The sequence below is a fragment of the Salvelinus namaycush genome, chromosome 4 (assembly GCF_016432855.1).
Source record: "Salvelinus namaycush isolate Seneca chromosome 4, SaNama_1.0, whole genome shotgun sequence".
Lineage (NCBI taxonomy): Eukaryota > Metazoa > Chordata > Actinopteri > Salmoniformes > Salmonidae > Salvelinus > Salvelinus namaycush.
This window is the reverse complement of record NC_052310.1, coordinates 78,961,146-78,981,831: the sequence shown is the minus strand read 5'-3', so window position 1 is coordinate 78,981,831 and position 20,686 is coordinate 78,961,146. Positions and strand designations below refer to the sequence as shown.

The following is a 20,686-nucleotide window of genomic DNA, read 5'->3' as shown; positions in this document are numbered from 1 at the left end:
GTTGCTTGTGAAAGTCTACACACCCCTTTGGACGGTCTTCACATTTTGCTGCCTTAAGATTAAATCTAAAAAGGGATTACATTTTTTTTTTATTATATCGATCTACACAACCTACTCCATGTTTTCAAAGTTAAAGAAAAATTCTAGATTATTTTCCAAATTACTAAAAAATACAAAAAAATTACAATTACAAGTAGGTCTTCGCACCCCAGAATTAATACTTGGTGGAAGCACCTTTTGGCAGCCATCACAGCTGCGAATAACTTTGAATAAGATTCTACCAACCTTGCACAACACTTAGGGCAACATATTAAATTGATGTAGTTCTGTCCTTGAGCTGTTCTTGTCTATTAATATTCTGTATTATGTCATGTTTCATGCTTTGTGTGGGCCCCAGGAAGAGTAGCTGCTGCTTTTGCAACAGCTAATGGGGATCCTAATAAAATATCCAAAATACATATATCCATTGTTTTTGTCAAAATTGCTCAAGCTCAGCAAATTTGGTTGGGAATCATTGATAGACAGCAATATTCAAATCTTGTCTCAGAGTTTTTTAAAGCAGATTTAACTGGACCAATCTGGAACACTCAACACCTTTTGGAAAGCCATTCTGGTGTCTTTGGCATTAGAATTTGTGTAATTGTCCCGCAGAAAAAACAAAACTCTATACCTGTGATGTATTGGGGTGGAAGCATCATGTTATGGGTATGCTTGTCACCGGCAGGGACTGGGGAGTTTGTCAGGAGCAAAATAAATATGAAGGGAGCAAAGCCAGGGAAAAAGATAAAAGAAAACCCGCCTCAGAAAACACACCATAATGGCTTTAAAATAGGTGTTGAGTGCTCCTGAGTGGTCTAGTCTCAGTCCTGAATTAAATGTGCTTGAAAATCAGACACAAGGTTTGAATATTGCTGTCCATTAATGATTCCCACCCAAATTTACTGAGCTTGAGAAATTTTGACAAAAACAATGGACATATGTTGCCCTAAGAGTTGTGCAAAGTTGGTAGAATCTTATTCCAAATGATTCACAGCTGTAATGGCTGCCAACAGTGTTTCCACCAAGTATCAACTCTGGGGTGTAAAGACATACGCAATCAAGACATCTTCATTTTTGTATTAATTAGAATATTGTCAATAACTTTTTCACTTTCAAAATGTAGAGTTGCGTAGATCTGTAAGAAACAAAGCTACTTACTCCCTTTTTATATTTAATTTTAAGGCAGCAAAATGTGAAGACTGTGCAAGAGGTGTGTGTTCTAACAGGCCTATAATGTGGTTACTAAATAGATTCTAGACCTATCCCCCATGGAGGGACGTGTGCGTGGCATTTTCATGGTTTGGACGAACCCTTACATAATCTATGCAATTATTGCATTACACTGATGCTGTCATAATACCCTGCAATGCTGACAATTTTAATGTGGTGAAACAGTCAATTTCTCTGTCTCTCGTTCTTCTTTGAGCAGTTCCTTCCTTCCTTCCTTCCTTCCTTCCTTCCTTCCTTCCTTCCTTCCTTCCTTCCTTCCTTCCTTCCTTCCTTCCTTCCTTCCTTCCTTCCTTCCTTCCTTCCTTCCTTCCTTCCTTCCTTCCTTCCTTCCTTCCTTCCTTCCTTCCTTCCTTCCTTCAGTCCAAGAAGAAAATGTTGTTGAACTGCACAGAGCCTTTTCACTTCTTCTGTTGGGATAAGCAAGCATAACCAAGGAAACGTGAGATGAGCTCCAAAAAATCCTTAATTCTTCCATCAATCTATCTATGTTGGACATACCGTTAACTTCAATCAAATTGACATTCTTCTGGTTCAAGATGACGTACAGCTCTCTCTGGTCCGACTTCTGGCCGACCACCCAGTAGTCTGTCATTGCCTTCACAATGATCTCTTCATCAACCCTGAGGCAACATACAAAAAAGGACATGAACATAAGGACACTATAATATACTCTACTCACAGAGAGCTGTCAAAACTAAGCCTCAGAGAGCTAACCCTAATAGTGTTGTAGTTTTGTTGTGATACATTGTTGTTGTGCTTAGTGCTTACCGGGCAGAGTCACAGTTGATGTCTCCCAGAATCTTCATGTCTGGGTGGACGGAGGTCAGAAACACGCTGGGAGTCTTCCTCATGTGGATGGTGCTCGTCTCTGCCAGGTTCATGTGGTTGAAGTAGGTGAACTTGAACTGAGGCTCCTTGTCCGGCCTGCAGCAACACAGAGGGAGAGGATGACGATAATTACAAGGACGAGAGGAGAGTCAAACGACCTCTTCACACTACTGAGTCGAGATGAGCAGAGCCAAGCAGAACTGTACTGTGCTAGCCAGCTTGCGCATTCAACAGAGTTGCTGGAACCATACTGGAAAGTCCAATATGAAAATAATATATCCTTGCCAGCACAATATGTAATGTTAAGGGTAGACGCAGCACCGCAGATATTGAGATGAGCATGATGCAAGACTTTGCAAGACTTTGTCACACAGAGTATCTGCGCAGGTTCACTTCACGTTGCTACACTTGGTAGCTACAGGACAACAACGGTAGAGAAGGTTAGTCTCGTGCTTCAACGCTCTTATATGTTTCGGAAATAGGCTGGTGGGACCCATCCTGACAAACAGAGAAGTGGCTTGTGTTAAAACAACTCAAATAAAACTGTTTGGCTGCTGAACAATCTTCCAGTCCAAATTCAATTACATCCTAATGCTCCAGATAAGGGCAAGCTCCACTTCAGTGCATGCTGTGACAATAGAGTCTAGCTGTTGTATTTATAAGGGGTGTCGTGGTAATTTCCTGTATTATTAAATGATAAGAGAGCAAACCACACACAAGTCAGAGTTATATTATAAAGTCCATCTTTAATTATATGGCCTTCACCATAGCCCTTTGACTCTCAGATCAATTCAGTGTCTATAAATGAATTCTCTGAGAGTCCTTACAAAACAATTCTTAGTATCTTTTATAGCCAAGATACACCCCTCTCAACTTACATGACGAACCACAGATCTTAGGAACAGTTCACAAAGAACCTTTTACTTGAAAGAAGAACACAGAAGAACGTCACTTCCTGTTGAATCTGCAGACGTGTTGCTGTGCGTTTTGTTGCTGTGCGTTTTGCTGCCAACTTTACTTTACTTTGCTAGCTGACAACTTTACGTTTTTTGTTTTGTTTTTGTTTTTAATTACCGTTTATATTTTTAGTTTTTCCATCGCAACTTTTTTCCCTCATTCAACTTTTTCACTCCGGACGCTTTATCTGGACATGGTTCGTCAACACCTTCAACAGCCGAAGCTAAGTAGTAACATTAACATGATGTCTTCTAATTGCAGTCGCTGTACTCATAATATACAGGAGAACGATCGCCTTACGGCGAGAATAGCTGTGCTACAAGCCCAGCTTCAGACGCAATCGTTAGGCAAGGGTAATTTCAGTGTAGGAAAGGAAGAAACAGCGTCTGTGCCACCAGTAAGTACAGATAGTAACGTTAGTATAAATCCCCCCGCACAGTCCCCGCAGCCGGACAACTTTCTCATGGCTTCTGGAGGGAAATGCTGTTGGAATGCTCAACCGGTGTCGCTCATTCAGCCGACAGAAACTTTCAACCGGTTTTCCCCATTATGTAGCGAGTCGGAGTCTGAGTCTGAGTCTTCTCTTGTCTCTACTCCTCCCGTTACGGGGTCTGAGACGCCGAAGGCTCCCACCATTAGCTCTGACAAATTGAAAACCCTAGTCATTGGCGACTCCATTACCCGCAGTATTAGACTTAAAACGAATCACCCAGCGATCATACACTGTTTACCAGGGGGCAGGGCTACCGACGTTAAGGCTAATCTAAAGATGGTGCTGGCTAAAGCTAAATCTGGCGAGTGTAGAGAGTATAGAGATATTGTTATCCACGTCGGCACCAACGATGTTAGGATGAAACAGTCAGAGGTCACCAAGTGCAACATAGCTTCAGCGTGTAAATCAGCTAGAAAGATGTGTCGGCATCGAGTAATTGTCTCTGGCCCCCTCCCAGTTAGGGGGAGTGACGAGCTCTACAGCAGAGTCTCAGCACTCAATCGCTGGTTGAAAACTGTTTTCTGCCCCTCCCAAAAGATAGAATTTGTAGATAATTGGCCCTCTTTCTGGGACTCACCCACAAACAGGACCAAGCCTGACCTGCTGAGGAGTGACGGACTCCATCCTAGCTGGAGGGGTGCTCTCATCTTATCTACCAACATAGATAGGGCTCTAACTCCTCTAGCCCCACAATGAAATAGGGTGCAGGCCAGGCAGCAGGCTGTTAGCCAACCTGCCAGCTTAGTGGAGTCTGCCAATAGCACAGTCAGTGTAGTCAGCTCAGCCATACCCATTGAGACTGTGTCTGTGCCTCGACCTAGGTTGGGCAAAACTAAACATGGCGGTGTTCGCCTTAGCAATCTTATTAGGATAAAGACCTCCTCCATTCCTGCCATTATTGAAAGAGATCGTGATACCTCACATCTCAAAATAGGGTTACTTAATGTTAGATCCCTCACTTCAAAGGCAGTCATAGTCAATGAACTAATCACTGATCATAATCTTGATGTGATTGGCCTGACTGAAACATGGCTTAAGCCTGATGAATTTACTGTGTTAAATGAGGCCTCACCTCCTGGTTACACTAGTGACCATATCCCCCGTGCATCCCGCAAAGGCGGAGGTGTTGCTAACATTTACGATAGCAAATTTCAATTTACAAAAAAAAATATGGCGTTTTCGTCTTTTGAGCTTCTAGTCATGAAATCTATGCAGCCTACTCAATCACTTTTTATAGCTACTGTTTACAGGCCTCCTGGGCCATATACAGCGTTCCTCTCTGAGTTTCCTGAATTCCTATCAGACCTTGTAGTCATAGCAGATCATATTCTAATTTTTGGTGATTTTAATATTCACATGGAGAAGTCCACAGACCCACTCCAAAAGTCTTTCGGAGCCATCATCGACTCAGTGGGTTTTGTCCAACATGTCTCTGGACCTACTCACTGCCACAGTCATACTCTGGACCTAGTTTTGTCCCATGGAATAAATGTTGTAGATCTTAATGTTTTTCCACATAATCCTGGACTATCGGACCACCATTTTATTACGTTTGCAATCGCAACAAATAATCTGCTCAGACCCCAACCAAGGAGCATCAAAAGTCGTGCTATAAATTCTCAGACAACACAAAAATTCCTTGATGCCCTTCCAGACTCCTTCTGCCTACCCAAGGACGTCAGAGGACAAAAATCAGTTAACCACTTAACTGAGGAACTCAATTTAACCTTGCGCAATACCCTAGATGCAGTTGCACCCCTAAAAACGAAAAACATTTGTCATAAGAAACTAGCTCCCTGGTAAACAGAAAATACCCGAGCTTTGAAGCAAGCTTCCAGGAAATTGGAACGGAAATGGCGCCACACCAAACTGGAAGTCTTCCGACTAGCTTGGAAAGACAGTACCGTGCAGTACCGAAGAGCCCTCACTGCTGCTCGATCATCCTACTTTTCCAACTTAATCGAGGAAAATAAGAACAATCCAAAATTTCTTTTTGATACTGTTGCAAAGCTAACTAAAAAGCAGCATTCCCCAAGAGAGGATGGCTTTCACTTCAGCAGTAATAAATTCATGAACTTCTTTGAGGAAAAGATCATGACCATTAGGAAGCAAATTACGGACTCCTCTTTGAATCTGCGTATTCCTCCAGGGCTTAGCTGTCCTGGATCTGCACAGCTCTGCGAGGGCCTGGGATCGGGAGAGACACTTAAGTGTTTTAGTACTATATCTCTTGACACAATGATGAAAATAATCATGGCCTCTAAACCTTCAAGCTGCATACTGGATCCTATTCCTACTAAACTGCTGAAGGAGCTGCTTCCTGTGCTTGGCCCTCCTATGTTGAACATAATAAACAGCTCTCTATCCACCGGATGTGTACCAAACTCACTAAAAGTGGCAGTGATAAAGCCTCTCTTGAAAAAGCCAAACCTTGACCCGGAAAATATAAAAAACTATCGGCCTATATCGAATCTTCCATTCCTCTCAAAAATTTTAGAAAAAGCTGTTGCGCAGCAACTCACTGCCTTTCTGAAGACAAACAATGTATACGAAATGCTTCAGTCTGGTTTTAGACCCCATCATAGCACTGAGACTGCACTTGTGAAGGTGGTAAATGACCTTTTAATGGCGTCAGACCGAGGCTCTGCATCTGTCCTCGTGCTACTAGACCTTAGTGCTGCCTTTGACACCATCGATCACCACATTCTTTTGGAGAGACTGGAAACCCAAATTGGTCTACACGGACAAGTTCTGGCCTGGTTTAGATCTTACCTGTCGGAAAGATATCAGTTTGTCTCTGTGAATGGTCTGTCCTCTGACAAATCAACTGTACATTTCGGTGTTCCTCAAGGTTCCGTTTTAGGACCACTATTGTTTTCACTATATATTTTACCTCTTGGGGATGTTATTCGAAAACATAATGTTAACTTTCACTGCTATGCGGATGACACACAGCTGTACATTTCAATGAAACATGGTGAAGCCCCAAAATTGCCCTCGCTAGAAGCCTGTGTTTCAGACATAAGGAAGTGGATGGCTGAAAACTTTCTACTTTTAAACTCGGACAAAACAGAGATGCTTGTTCTAGGTCCCAAGAAACAAAGAGATCTTCTGTTAAATCTGACAATTCATCTTGATGGTTGTAAAGTCGTCTCAAATAAAACTGTGAAGGACCTCGGCGTTACTCTTGACCCTGATCTCTCTTTTGACGAACATATCAAGACTGTTTCAAGGACAGCTTTTTTCCATCTACGTAACATTGCAAAAATCAGAAATTTTCTGTCCAAAAATGATGCAGAAAAATTAATCCATGCATTTGTTACTTCTAGGTTAGACTACTGCAATGCTCTACTTTCCGGCTACCCGGATAAAGCACTAAATAAACTTCAGTTAGTGCTAAATACGGCTGCTAGAATCCTGACTAGAACCAAGAAATTTGATCATATTACTCCAGTGCTAGCTTCCCTACACTGGCTTCCTGTTAAGGCAAGGGCTGATTTCAAGGTTTTACTGTTAACCTATAAAGCGTTACATGGGCTTGCTCCTACCTATCTTTCCGAGTTGGTCCTGCCGTACATACCAATACGTACGCTACGGTCACAAGACGCAGGCCTCCTAATTGTCCCTAGAATTTCTAAGCAAACAGCGGGAGGCAGGGCTTTCTCCTATAGATCTCCATTTTTATGGAACAGTCTGCCTACCCATGTGAGAGACGCAGACTCGGTCTCAACCTTTAAGTCTTTACTGAAGACTTATCTCTTCAGTAGGTCATATGATTGAGTGTAGTCTGGCCCAGGAGTGTGAAGGTGAACGGAAAGGCTCTGGAGCAACGAACCGCCCTTGCTGTCTCTGCCAGGCCGGTTCCCCTCTCTCCACTGGGATTCTCTGCCTCTAACCCTGTTACAGGGGCTGAGTCACTGGCTTGCTGGTGCTCTTTCATGCCGTCCCTAGGAGGGGTGCGTCACTTGAGTGGGTTGAGTTACTGACGTGATCTTCCTGTCTGGGTTGGCGCCCCCCCTTGGTTTGTGCTGTGGTGGAGACCTTTGTGGGCTATACTCGGCCTTGTCTCAGGATTGTAAGTTGGTGGTTGAGGATATCCCTCTAGTGGTGCGGGGGCTGTGCTTTGGCAAAGTGGGTGGGGTTATATCCTTCCTGTTTGGCCCTGTCCGGGGGTTTCTTCGGATGGGGCCACAGTGTCTCCTGACCGCTCCTGTCTCAGCCTCCAGTATTTATGCTGCAGTAGTTTATGTGTTGGGGGGCTAGGGTCAGTTGGTTATACCTGGAGTACTTCTCCTGTCTTATCCAGTGTCCTGTGTGAATTTAAGTATGCTCTCTCTAATTCTCTCGTTCTCTCTTTCTCTCTGAGAACCTGAGCCCTAGGACCATACGTCAGGACTACCGGGCATGCTGACACCTTGCTGTCCCCAGTCCGCCTGGCCTTGCTGCTATTCCAGTTTCAACTGTTCTGCCTGCGGTTACGAAACCCCTACCTGTCCCAGACCTGCTGTTTTCAACTCTTAATGATCGGCTATGAAAAGCCAACTGAGATTTATTCCTGATTTATTATTTGACCATGCTTGTCATTTATGAACATTTTGAAAATCTTGGCTCTCTCTAATTTTCTCCTTCTCTCTTTCTTTCTCTCGGAGGACCTGAGCCCTAGGACCATACGTCGGGACTACCGGCCGTGGTGACTCCTTGCTGTCCCCAGTCCGCCTGGCCTTGCTGCTATTCCAGTTTCAACTGTTCTGCCTGCGGTTATGGAACCCCTACCTGTCCCAGACCTGCTGTTTTCAACTCTTAATGATCGGCTATGAAAAGCCAACTGAGATTTATTCCTGATTATTATTTGACCATGCTTGTCATTTATGAACATTTTGAAAATCTTGGCTCTCTCTAATTTTCTCCTTCTCTCTTTCTTTCTCTCGGAGGACCTGGGCCCTAGGACCATGCGTCGGGACTGCCGCCCGTGGTGACTCCTTGCTGTCCCCAGTCCGCCTGGCCTTGCTGCTATTCCAGTTTCAGCTGTTCTGCCTGCGGTTATGGAACCGCCACCTGTCCCAGACCTGTTGTTTTTCAACTCTTAATGATCAGCTATGAAAAGCCAACTGAAAATTATTCATGATTATTATTTGACCATGCTTGTCACTTATGAACATTTTTGAACATCTTGGCATAGTTCTGTTATAATCTCCACCCGGCACAGCCAGAAGAGGACTGGCCACCCCTCATAGCCTGGTTCCTCTCTAGGTTTCTTCCTAGGTTTTGGCCTTTCTAGGGAGTTTTTCCTAGCCACCGTGCTTCTACACCTGCATTACTAGCTGTTTGGGGTTTTAGGCTGGGTTTCTGTACAGCACTTCGAGATATTAGCTGATGTACGAAGGGCTATATAAAATAAAATTGATTGATTGATTGAGTATCCCATAGCTAGATAGCATTAGCTATAAATTATCGTTCAGTTTGGTCTCCTAAAACGAGATTCTAATCTCGTTCTTGGTACCACTTAGTACGAAAACATTACCTCATCCAATGGCATATATCAATTGTCAATTCTAGATACGCCCATCTCAAATACACCCCCTCCTGGACAAGCTCAGAAAGGGGAGTGATTCTCTAGGTCATATACCAGGTCAAGATTCATACAACATTAGAGGGGTAATACAATGATTCGAGACACTGCCATACTCCTCCCCCCAATGGGAAAAGAAGGGAGTGACTAGCGTACAGACATAGTGGAGCCCTTCTCCCTTTCTGATATTCTGCATATTCTGAAAATAAATAAAACATCTTATTTATCTATGTTACCAAACTAATTCTGATTCAGCTACGACAGTCTCTTGTGAAAGACGAAGTTGGCAAGCGCACATGTGAGATTTGGTTCCGGATGCTAAGTTTAATGAGGGGTCGGTCGACTGTATACCTCTTTCAATATTTCGGACCATAATCTCCATCATTGCGTGTTGAAGCAACACAGGCTGAGGAATTGGAGTGGAGGTTAGCGGCTTTGCGGATTAAAGTGACAGTACTGACCCTGATATCCTGCGGTTGACGTTGTACTGTTCACACATGTCTGAGGCCAGCAGGGTGAGCTGAGGACCCACCAGGCCATCCAGCTGCTCACAGAACTCCCTCGTCAGCTCCACCGATGCTGGGAGAGAATATGACCATACAGTTAGAATTAGTAGAATGGATTTAGGAACTTTAGGTTTTTTATTTTCAGTCCACATAATATTTTGCCAATAATTTGCCATTGCTATATTCACAAGAACAGCAGACTAAGAAAATGTAATAAGCATCATCCCAGATGTGTAGAAGGGGGGGGGGGGGGGGGTTGATCAAACTATATGAGAAGATACTCGCCACTGATCATAAAACAAACTGCTGCACTCATCGCCTGAAATAAAGCAGACAATGTGCCGTTTGAATATAATGGGTCTAGAGAAAGGAATACTATAATTTAGAACTTATCAAATATATTGGATTTAGAAATAATTTAAGGACGCCATTTGAGACCAGAGAACAAAGCCGTCTATTCCCAACAAGAGGTCAACTTGGGTCAAACCCTCCCTCTGTCCTTCAGTTATGAAATAATACCAAATTACCAAATTGTCTGCCAAATAAATAATGGGTTGCGAGTACTACCAATCCCGCTCTCATTAAAACATTAAAAAAAGCCTCTTTGGGTGATTTCCATAATTAATGCTACCGGGTTCCTACGAACCAGCGGGATTCAAGATCACAGTTCCCTTCTCCTTAGTTGCATCCCAAATAATCCCCCCCTTTTTTGACCAGAGCCCTCCACTACTTTTGACTAGAGCCCTAAGGGACGCAGACATTTCCTCACCTTATAAACGATCAGATGCAGGTCCTCATAATTGTCCTCTGTGTTGACGAATATTCTGGGAAGCGGAATTTGGCCTCTGGGTCTTTGAGGTTAGCAGGTCCTTTGCATACTGTATGACTGTGTGGGTTTGCATACTGTATGACTGTGTGGGTTTGCATACTGTATGACTGTGTGTGTTTGCATACTGTATGACTGTGTGGGTTTGCATACTGTATGACTGTGGGGTTTGCATACTGTATGACTGTGGGGTTTGCATACTGTATGACTGTGGGGTTTGCATACTGTATCACTGTGGGGTTTGCATACTGTATGACTGTGTGTGTTTGCATACTGTATGACTGTGGGGTTTGCATACTATATGACTGTGGGGTTTGCATACTGTATGACTGTGGGGTTTGCATACTGTATGACTGTGGGGTTTGCATACTGTATGACTGTGGGGTTTGCATACTGTATGACTGTGGGGTTTGCATACTGTGTGTGTACGTACGTACGTACTGTACGTGCGTGCGACCCTTCCATCATTTACACTTTAACAGTTCTCCCCTGCCCTTGGGGCTTTTGCTGGATAATCTCCTTGTTAAATGATCCTCTCTCTCTGTGTATTCCAGGAGTCAGCCCGAGCTTGGCGTGTCCAATTCCCCTCGCAGTCACGAGTCACACCGGCGGCAGCACACTCTCAGGGGTCACCCCCCCCACCTCCTCCTCTAACAACGGCTCTATTTCAATGCTTTGAAAATGCATTTATATGAAGTGCTTGTATTGTCTTCCTTGTGCCTCTACTTAGATCTACATAAAATGTTGTCTGTGTGTGTTTGACTACTTTCTGCCAAACTACTTGCCCTAAAGGGATAACCTCTTAGTTCTTCCTATTCTTTCAGATCATTTATTCTCTTCCCTTCTATGAGGTAATCGCTGATCTGACCACAGGATAGGTGAAAGCCATGTTGTGGAACCCATTCTTTCATCTATACAACTGTGTTGAATCAGTATAGTGGAACCCATTCTTCCATCATTACAGCTGTGTTGAATCAGTATAGTGGAACCCATTCTTTCATCTATACAGTTGTGTTGAATCAGTATACTGTAGTGGAACCCATTCTTTCATCATTACAGCTGTGTTGAATCAGTGATTGGAAGGGACGCAGGAAGGGTGCACTTTTACAGTATTCATACAGAGCCCAGGGCTTTTCTCAGACACTGCTGTACTACAGGCCCGCCTCTGCAAATGACACTATATATACAAAAGTATGTGGACACCCCGTCAAATTAGTGGATTCGGCTATTTCAGTCACAACCGTTGCTGACAGGTGTATAAAATCGAGCACACAGCCATGCAATCTCCATATGTAACGTCCTTCGTCGGGCGAAAGAGAGGAGGACCAAGATGCAGCGTGGTGAGTATTCATTTTAATAGAATACTTGAAAAAACAAAAACAAAAACCAGCAAACAAACAAACGACGACGACGACGACGAAACAGTCCCGTAACGTGAACACAGAAACACAGTAACAGGAACAATCACCCACAACCCACAATACAAAACAGGCTACCTAAATATGGTTCCCAATCAGAGACAACAACTAACACCTGCCTCTGATTGAGAACCATATCAGGCCAACACATAGAAATAGACAAACTAGACATACAATATAGAATGCCCACTCAGATCACACCCTGACCAAACAAAACATAGAAACTTACAAAGCAAACTATGGTCAGGGCGTGACACCATAGACAAACATTGGCAGTAGAATGGCCTTACTGAAGAGCTCAGTGACTTTCAACGTGGCACCGTCATACTGCCACTTTTCCAACAAGTCAGCTCATCAAATTTCTGCCTTGCTAAAGCTGCCCCTAGTCAACTTTAAGTGATGTTACTTTGAAGTGGAAACGTCTAGGAGCAACAACGGCTCATCCAAGAATTGGTAGGCCACACAAGCTCACAGAACAGGACCGCCGAGTGCTGAAGCGCGCAGTGCATAAAAATCATATGTCCTCAGTTGCAACACTCACTACCGAGTTCCAAACTGCCTCTGGGAGCAACGTCAGCACAACTGTTCGTTGGGAGCTTCATGAAATGGGTTTCCATGGCCGAGCAGCTGCACACAAGCCTTTGATCAACATGTGCAATGCCAAACATCGGCTGGAGTGGTGTAAAACTCGCCGCCATTGGACTCTGGAGCAGTGGAACCGCGTTCTCTGTAGTGATGAATCACGCTTCACCATCAGGCAGTCCAACGGACGAATCTGGGTTTGGCGGATGCCAGGAGAACGCTACCTGCCCGAATGCATAGTGCCAACTGTAAAGTTTGTTGGAGGACTAAGGGTTTGGAGTTGTTTTTCATGGTTTGGGCTAGGGCTCTTGGTTCTAGTGAAGGGGAATGTTAACGCTACAGCATACAATGACATTCTAGACAATGATTCTGTACTACCAACTTTGTGGCAACATTTTGGGGAAGGCCCTTTCCTGTTTCAGTATGACAATGTGCACAAAGCGAGGTCCATACAGAAATGTTTTGTCGAGATTGGTGTGGAATAACTTGACTGGCCTGCACAGAGCCCTGACCTCAACCCCATCGAACACATGAACACCTTTGGGATGAATTGGAACACCGACTGCGAGCTAGGCCTAATCGTCCAACGTCAGTGCCGACCTCACTAATGCTCGTGGCTGAATGGAAGAAAGTCCCCACAGTAATGTTCCAACATCTAGTGGAAAGCCTTCCCAGAAGAGTGGAGGCTGTTATAGCAGCAAAGGGGGGACCAACTCCATATTAATGCCCATGATTTTGGCATGAGATGTTCGACGAGCAGGTGTCCACATACTTTTGGTCGCGTAGTGTATCTCTTCCTCTCAAGCACAGAGGGCTCTAGGGTGGACTAGGCTAGACCGGGACTCTTAAACAGCTTAGCTCTCCTTCCCTCTCTTTGTTAAGTGTGATCCCAGAGTCAATCCCCCTCCTTTGTGTCTGTGTGTGGGATGGTAGAGAGCTGCAAATCTCATTATTGTTAGTGGGGTAAGACCACGCTGTGTTGTAACACTGATCAGTAATCCTCCATGTTGTCAAACAATCAGACTGGATATTACGCCTGCCTGGCCACCAACGCACTTTAATTACAACCTAATGCTACAACAATGACACTTTCCTAGCAAAACGATAAAAAAATACCCCATCCCCATTGTGCCATCATGTTTGATTGATTTCACTTGATAATCTAAAACAATATGGTTCTTCCTTCACTACGTTGACCTAACAATATAGTTCTTCCATCACTACGTTGACCTAACAATATAGTTCTTCCATCACTACGTTGACCTAACAATATAGTTCTTCCATCACTACATTGACCTAACAATATAGTTCTTCCATCACTACGTTGACCTAACAATATAGTTCTTCCATCACTACATTGACCTAACAATATAGTTCTTCCATCACTACGTTGACCTAACAATATAGTTATTCCATCACTACGTTGACCTAACAATATAGGTCTTCCATCACTACGTTGACCTAACAATATAGTTTTTCCATCACTACGTTGACCTAACAATATAGTTCTTCCATCACTACGTTGACCTAACAATATAGTTCTTCCATCACTACGTTGACCTAACAATATAGTTCTTCCATCACTACGTTGACCTAACAATATAGTTCTTCCATCACTACGTTGACCTAACAATATAGTTCTTCCATCACTACGTTGACCTAACAATATAGTTCTTCCATCACTACGTTGACCTAACAATATAGTTCTTCCATCACTACGTTGACCTAACAATATAGTTCTTCCATCACTACGTTGACCTAACAATATAGTTCTTCCATCACTACGTTGACCTAACATTATACACTGCTCAAAAAAATAAAGGGAACACAAACAACACAATGTAACTCCAAGTCAATCACACTTCTGTGAAATCAAACTGTCCACTTAGGAAGCAACACTGATTGACAATAAATTTCACATGCTGTTGTGCAAATGGAATAGACAAAAGGTGGAAATTATAGGCAATTAGCAAGACACCCCCAATAAAGGAGTGGTTCTGCAGGTGGTGACCACAGACCACTTCTCAGTTCCTATGCTTCCTGGCTGATGTTTTGGTCACTTTTGAATGCTGGCGGTGCTTTCACTCTAGTGGTAGCATGAGACGGAGTCTACAACCCACACAAGTGGCTCAGGTAGTGCAGCTCATCCAGGATGGCACATCAATGCGAGCTGTGGCAAGAAGGTTTGCTGTGTCTGTCAGCGTAGTGTCCAGAGCATGGAGGCGCTACCAGGAGACAGGCCAGTACATCAGGAGACGTGGAGGAGGCCGTAGGAGGGCAACAACCCAGCAGCAGGACCGCTACCTCCGCCTTTGTGCAAGGAGGAGCACTGCCAGAGCCCTGCAAAATGACCTCCAGCAGGCCACAAATGTGCATGGTTGAGTATTGCTCTTGTCACGTTCTGACCTTTATTTCCTTTGTTTTGTCTTTATTTAGTATGGTCAGGGCGTGAGTTGGGGTGGGCAGTCTGTGTGAGATTTTCTATGTTGGGGTTTTGAGTTCGGCCTGGTATGGTTCTCAATCAGAGGCAGCTGTCAATCGTTGTCCCTGATTGAGAATCATACTTAGGTAGCCTGGGTTTCACATTTGGTTGGTGGGTGTTTGTTTCCGTGTGTGTGTTTGTTGCCACACGGTACTGTTTCGGTTTCGTTCATGTTCACATTTATTGTTTTGTATTTCATAGTGTTCAGTTTATGTTTTAAAATAAACGTTATGGACACTTACCACGCTGCGCATTGGTCCTCCGATCCTTCAAACTTCTCCTCCTCATCTGAGGAGGAGGACAGCCGTTACAGCTCTGTTCAAGTAGAATGTGATTTTGCTGTGCTCTGATAGATCATTTACAGTCAGACCACTGACACCCTAAGAGACCCCCTCTCACACACACACACACACACACACACACACACCCCTCTGGTTCGGAGTGTCTGGGGAACAGTGACGTCGTCAGGTACTTGTACAGGATCCGCATGTCATCCTGCTCCAAACCACTCCTGCATGGGGATAACAAAAAAAGGGGACACAACTTAGTTAGCATCAAACATTTCCTGTTCCTGTTCGCAGTCTGTTCAGGAATATTGATAAACTAAGCCCATCATCTCCAGGCCCAATGCTATCAAAACTGCTCAAATTCTTTGATTAGCAATCAATCAAATCATTACGATAATTATATTAACGTTCACATAATCTCCTGATTAGATATCAGGTCAGACTGAGTTAAAAGTGAGAGACATGTCAGAATTACAGAGTTACTGTAATCAGATTACGGTATGTATTTAAAGTCTCTGTGCCTCCCAGCCCCAACCCTAATGGGATGAGGAGCGTTGGAGGGATGCCCGGCACTGCTGCCAGGCTCCCCCACACCTTACAGTGGTAAAGGGCTGCCTGGAGGCACCAAGGGCTAGATCAGGGCTCTAGCACGCACACCAGGAGGGGAAGCCCAATAAGCTCTCTCCTCCCCTCCCTGGCTTTGGCATGGTGGGGAGGCCTGAAAAAGAGCCTACTAGATACAGAGCCTGGCCAGTTGAATGGTGGAGCAGCCTGTGTCTCAAGATCATGGGAGAATACAATTCAGAGCTTATGTTTTTCCAACCAGTTCTGTTAGCTTTATTCCTACCCATGCATTTGCAAATTGTAGGCTAAATTTGGTTTCTACATGTGGGCAGGTGTTTAAGACCAAAGTACAGCAGACCACCCCCACACATCCTACACACGATCTGGTTCCCCCAACTGTACCATATGAGCTGGTTGTTGTAGAGGAAAGCTGAGCATTTGATCAGGCTGAGGCTCTCCTCCACTCCGTTGACAAATGACTATATCTTCAGGTAGGTCATCTCTACCAGGGGGAAAAAGGCGATTCCCCCCGAAGACGTCCAGCAGGTCACGGGACTGCAGGTGCAGCGTCTGCAGGTACTGGAGGAGACCAGGGATAGGGGACAGTTATACACGCAGTCTGAGTGGACAATGGAAGGTGAATAGAAAGACATGTATCCGTTTGGTTAATAGCCATTTAATAGCCTTCAGGGAAACTTGGGGAAGGTGAGGTGTTAGCATAGAAAGCAACGTTATACACACATCCCATTGTGCTCAGATTTCAGATCTGAGAAACCTCATTGAGAAACACAAAAGGCCTGCAAACGGTATGCTGGACAATACAATGATCCCATTTCCAGCTTCAATAGCAACAATTTTTCTGTCCAAGGTGGATCTCTGTTAGGTCAAAGCTGGAGATATTAGTTTACCTGCATAGTGCATACATTGCTGTTCCCAAAGACAAGAGGACGCTATCTCGAATTGCTAGAACAGTGACATTCAACCTGGGATACAATACGGACACCACATGCCTTCTGTGTCTTTAGGTTACATAATGGAAGGGGAAGCCCTTCATACAATTAGGGAGAGCTGGGGGTTTCCTCTGATTGACTAGGTATGAATAATGAAGACAGGTCATGAAGTAAATGGGCTGGGCCTGTAGTATGGTGGAAGCTTTGACCAGCTCTCCTTGAGGAAGGCACTATTTCTGAGCAGGGATAATTAGTGGGGGAGGCCATATTTGAAGACTGTCATCTGATCCTGCATTTAGTCACTGGAAACTCAATACAAGATCAACCCTTCTGGTGACGGCTAGTAGCACCCTGTCTGTCAAGCAGGCAGCCTGGCCTGGCCACCACCATCAGACTGTTAGCAAAGTGGATAGTATTTACGCATTGTAGCTTACAACACCGGATGCTAATGTTTTCACAGTAAAAACAGGGCAGCGTAGGCTAGGTTTAGATGGTACGAGGTAGACGGCAAACAGGATGTCATTGTTTTCAATGTCAGCACAACAGTAAATGCGATGAATGCCGTCAGTCGCCATGGTAGACGGGAATCGCCACCAGAGTTAAAATATTTCGACTTTTGCCGTAACGTTGTTTTCTACCGGATGTTGATTTGCACTATTTGTTTACTGAAATCACCACAGCAACGCATTCCGTCGTGCTGGCTTGGTTTTTGCCGTCACCCTCTTTCTTGCTTTCTTGTCCCGCTATGTTAACTGGTATAACGGTTTTACGTCCCTTGTCTAAACGCAGCATAAAAGGTAGGCCTTACTAAGTATGAGTCAATGTGTGTCAAATATATGTTATAATTACAAAGATAATAAAGAATCCAGCATTGAAATAGCAGTGCCCTACACCTAGCAAAACAATTGAGAAAACACATGCTTGGCCGATTTCAGTTAAACCATGCAATCAAGCTACAATTCTCAAAGTATATAGTCACACGTGTAAAACAAATGTTCTGCATCCAATAAGACATGACAAATCACCTCCACCTAGTGCCCCCCATCATTATGCATATACAGTTACCAGTCAAACGTTTGGACACACCTACTCCAAGGGTTTTTCTGTATTTTTTACTATTTTCTACATTGTACAATAATAGTGAAGACATCAACACTATGAAATAACACATATGGAATCATGTAGTAACCAAAAAAGTGTTACAAAATCAAAATATATTTTATATTTGAGATTCTTCAAAGTAGCCACCCTTTGCCTTGATGAAAGCTTTGCACACTTTTCTACAATGTAGAACCGTTGACTGGTACTGTAGATGCATAGAAGCATTTACTATGTTGTGTTTGTTGTTTACCCTGTAGAAGAACGTTTCGAGCTTCTGCATGAGCAGCTCCACCCCACCTGCTTCCATTGCTCTGCCAAATGTGCCATTGAAGAGCTGGAGAAAAGAGCAGTTTAAAGAACCATCAGCTAACCACATCCTTACTAGATGTAAGGATCTTTACTAAAGAATGTGAGCCAGTATGACTTGAGTCCCAACCAGGTGCTCACCTTGTACATACTGTAGCATTCCTGTAATACTGCACCATAAACTGTGTCCTACAGGGAAAAAAGAGAATAAACATCTGAATAAGTAATAAAAGTTCTGCATAGAAGAGTTGAATTTGCTCATAAATGGACAAAGATCAATAAACATGAATAAAAGACAACAAAATAAGACCTAGAAGTATTTCCTCCTCCTGATATTCCATCGACAGAAGTTTCCCATCTTTATTGGCTTTTTCTCCCATTGGGTTCCGTACCACCTGGCCGGGTAGAGGAGTGGTATTATTAATTAAAAAGTATCCTAGGAGACCTAATGACTTAGGTCTAATGACTAAAGCACTGAGTGTACAAAACATTAGGAACACCTGCTCTTTCCATGACATACTGTAGACTGACCATATGAAAGCTATGATCCCTTATTGATGTCACTTGTTAAATCCCCTTCAATCAGTGTAGATGAATGGGAGGAGACAGGTTAAAGAAGGATTTTTAAGCCTTGAGACATGGATTGTGTATGTGTGCCATTCAGAGGGTGAATGGGCAAAACAAAATATTTAAGTTCCTTTGAACGGGGTATGGTAATAGGTGCCAGGCGCACCGGCTTGATTGTGTCAAGAACTGCAATTATGCTGGGTTTGTCATGCTCAACAGTTTCCCGTGTCTAGCAAGAATGGTCCACCACCCAAAGGACATCCAGGCAACTTGACAACTGTGGGAAGCATTGGAGTCAACATGTGCCAGCATCCCTGTGGAACGCTTTCGACACCTTGTAGAGTTCATGCCCTGACGAATTGAGGTTGTTCTGAGGACAAAAGGGGGGTGCAATTCAATATTAGGAAGATGTTCTTAATGTTTTCTACACTCAGTTTATAATATGTGTAAAGGAGCTGGAACACCAGCTTACCATGACGATCCAGAAACTGTCCTCCACTTCAAAGAATAACTGCCGGTTCTTCTGTGTGTGGAGGGATTTAGCAGGTTTTGTTTGACAGAAGGTTCTGGAATATAGCAATGATGGTGGTCAGGACAGGAAGACAATACACACAACTAACATAGATGTGAGATGTTGTATTTCCAGATGATTGATTTGTTTGTAGTTCTTGTGTACCTGGTAAACTGTACAATGGCCAACATTACGGATCTTCTCGACCTCACTGGGATGGTAGAATAAAATCTTCTCCTCCTATAATGCATACAAGGAGACAGTTTCCATGAGGCACAGTATTTAAATGGAGACAACAAAGTTGGCCGATATTCACATTGTATAATTTATAGCAGCTAACTTTGGTTGAAGTTCATAGTGAGAACATGTGAAACACACACAGGAGATCAAAACCACCAAGTGGAGCTCACATCTCCCTCCCGTGGCCCAAATGAAGGATTATAGATGAAAAAAACGGAGTAGAGATGAAGTGTACCGTTTCTCTTGCATTCTCAAAGTCATTCTTGGACTGCAACAGAGGAAGATCCTGATCAACTGTCTGTGACTGAACAGACTGAAAGATATATCACCTGTTATCACAATGAGACCCTGGTTTTACCTGATCATCAGCATTAGCATCAGCATTAGTTTGGTTTGTGTCTTGACTTCCTCTGTTCCAGAGTGAATTGAGCCTTGTGGCTGCAGACAAAAATAATATCAGCTTTAAACTCTACACATCATTTCAGATTCAGAGAATCATTGAGTGTGTCAGTTAATTTGGTCAGTTTACTTTAGACAGTAAATTGCATCAAAAACTCAATCTCAATCTCTTGACCCAGGGCTGAAAGATAGCTATGCCTTTATCCAATCTGCACACCTTGCACTGGGTTAGAGAAATCTCAAATCAAGTGGCTCTGAGGGGTGGCCAGTCCTCTTCTGGCTGTGCCGGGTTGAGATTATAACAGAAAATTTAACGACTGTTAGTTTTTCAGCAGTTCAATCTTCTCGGTGTAACAGTTGGGATAATTCGGGGGACAACGCATTTCTCATCCCTGGATTGAGGTACATTTACTGAGCCATATCTCACAGCGGTTCCATGGTGTCTTAATGTAAACAGGAAGCCTGTCCGACCCCAGTGCAGCTGTAAGCAAGCGTAGGGTCGGAAACAATTCTGGCTAGGTGTAACAGTATTAACTTTAGTCCGTCCCCTCGCGCGAACCAGGGACCCTCTGCACACATCAACAACAGTCACCCACGAAGCATCGTTACCCATCGCTCCACAAAAGCCGCGGCCCTTGCAGAGCAAGGGGAACCACTACTTCAAGGTCTCAGAGCAAGTGACGTCACCGATTGAAAAGCTATTAGCGCGCACCACCGCTAACTAGATAGCCATTTCACATCCGTTACACTCACCCCCCTTTCGACCTCCTCCTTTTCCGCAGCAACCAGTGATCCGGGTCAACAGCATCAATGTAACAGTATAACTTTAGT

At 43.8% G+C, this 20,686-nt stretch overlaps 1 pseudogene; it reads right to left on the bottom strand.

The window, feature by feature from the left end:
- Positions 1-1,625: 1,625 nt before the first annotated feature.
- LOC120045746 lies at positions 1,626-19,828 on the bottom strand (annotated as a pseudogene).
- Positions 19,829-20,686: the final 858 nt, after the last annotated feature.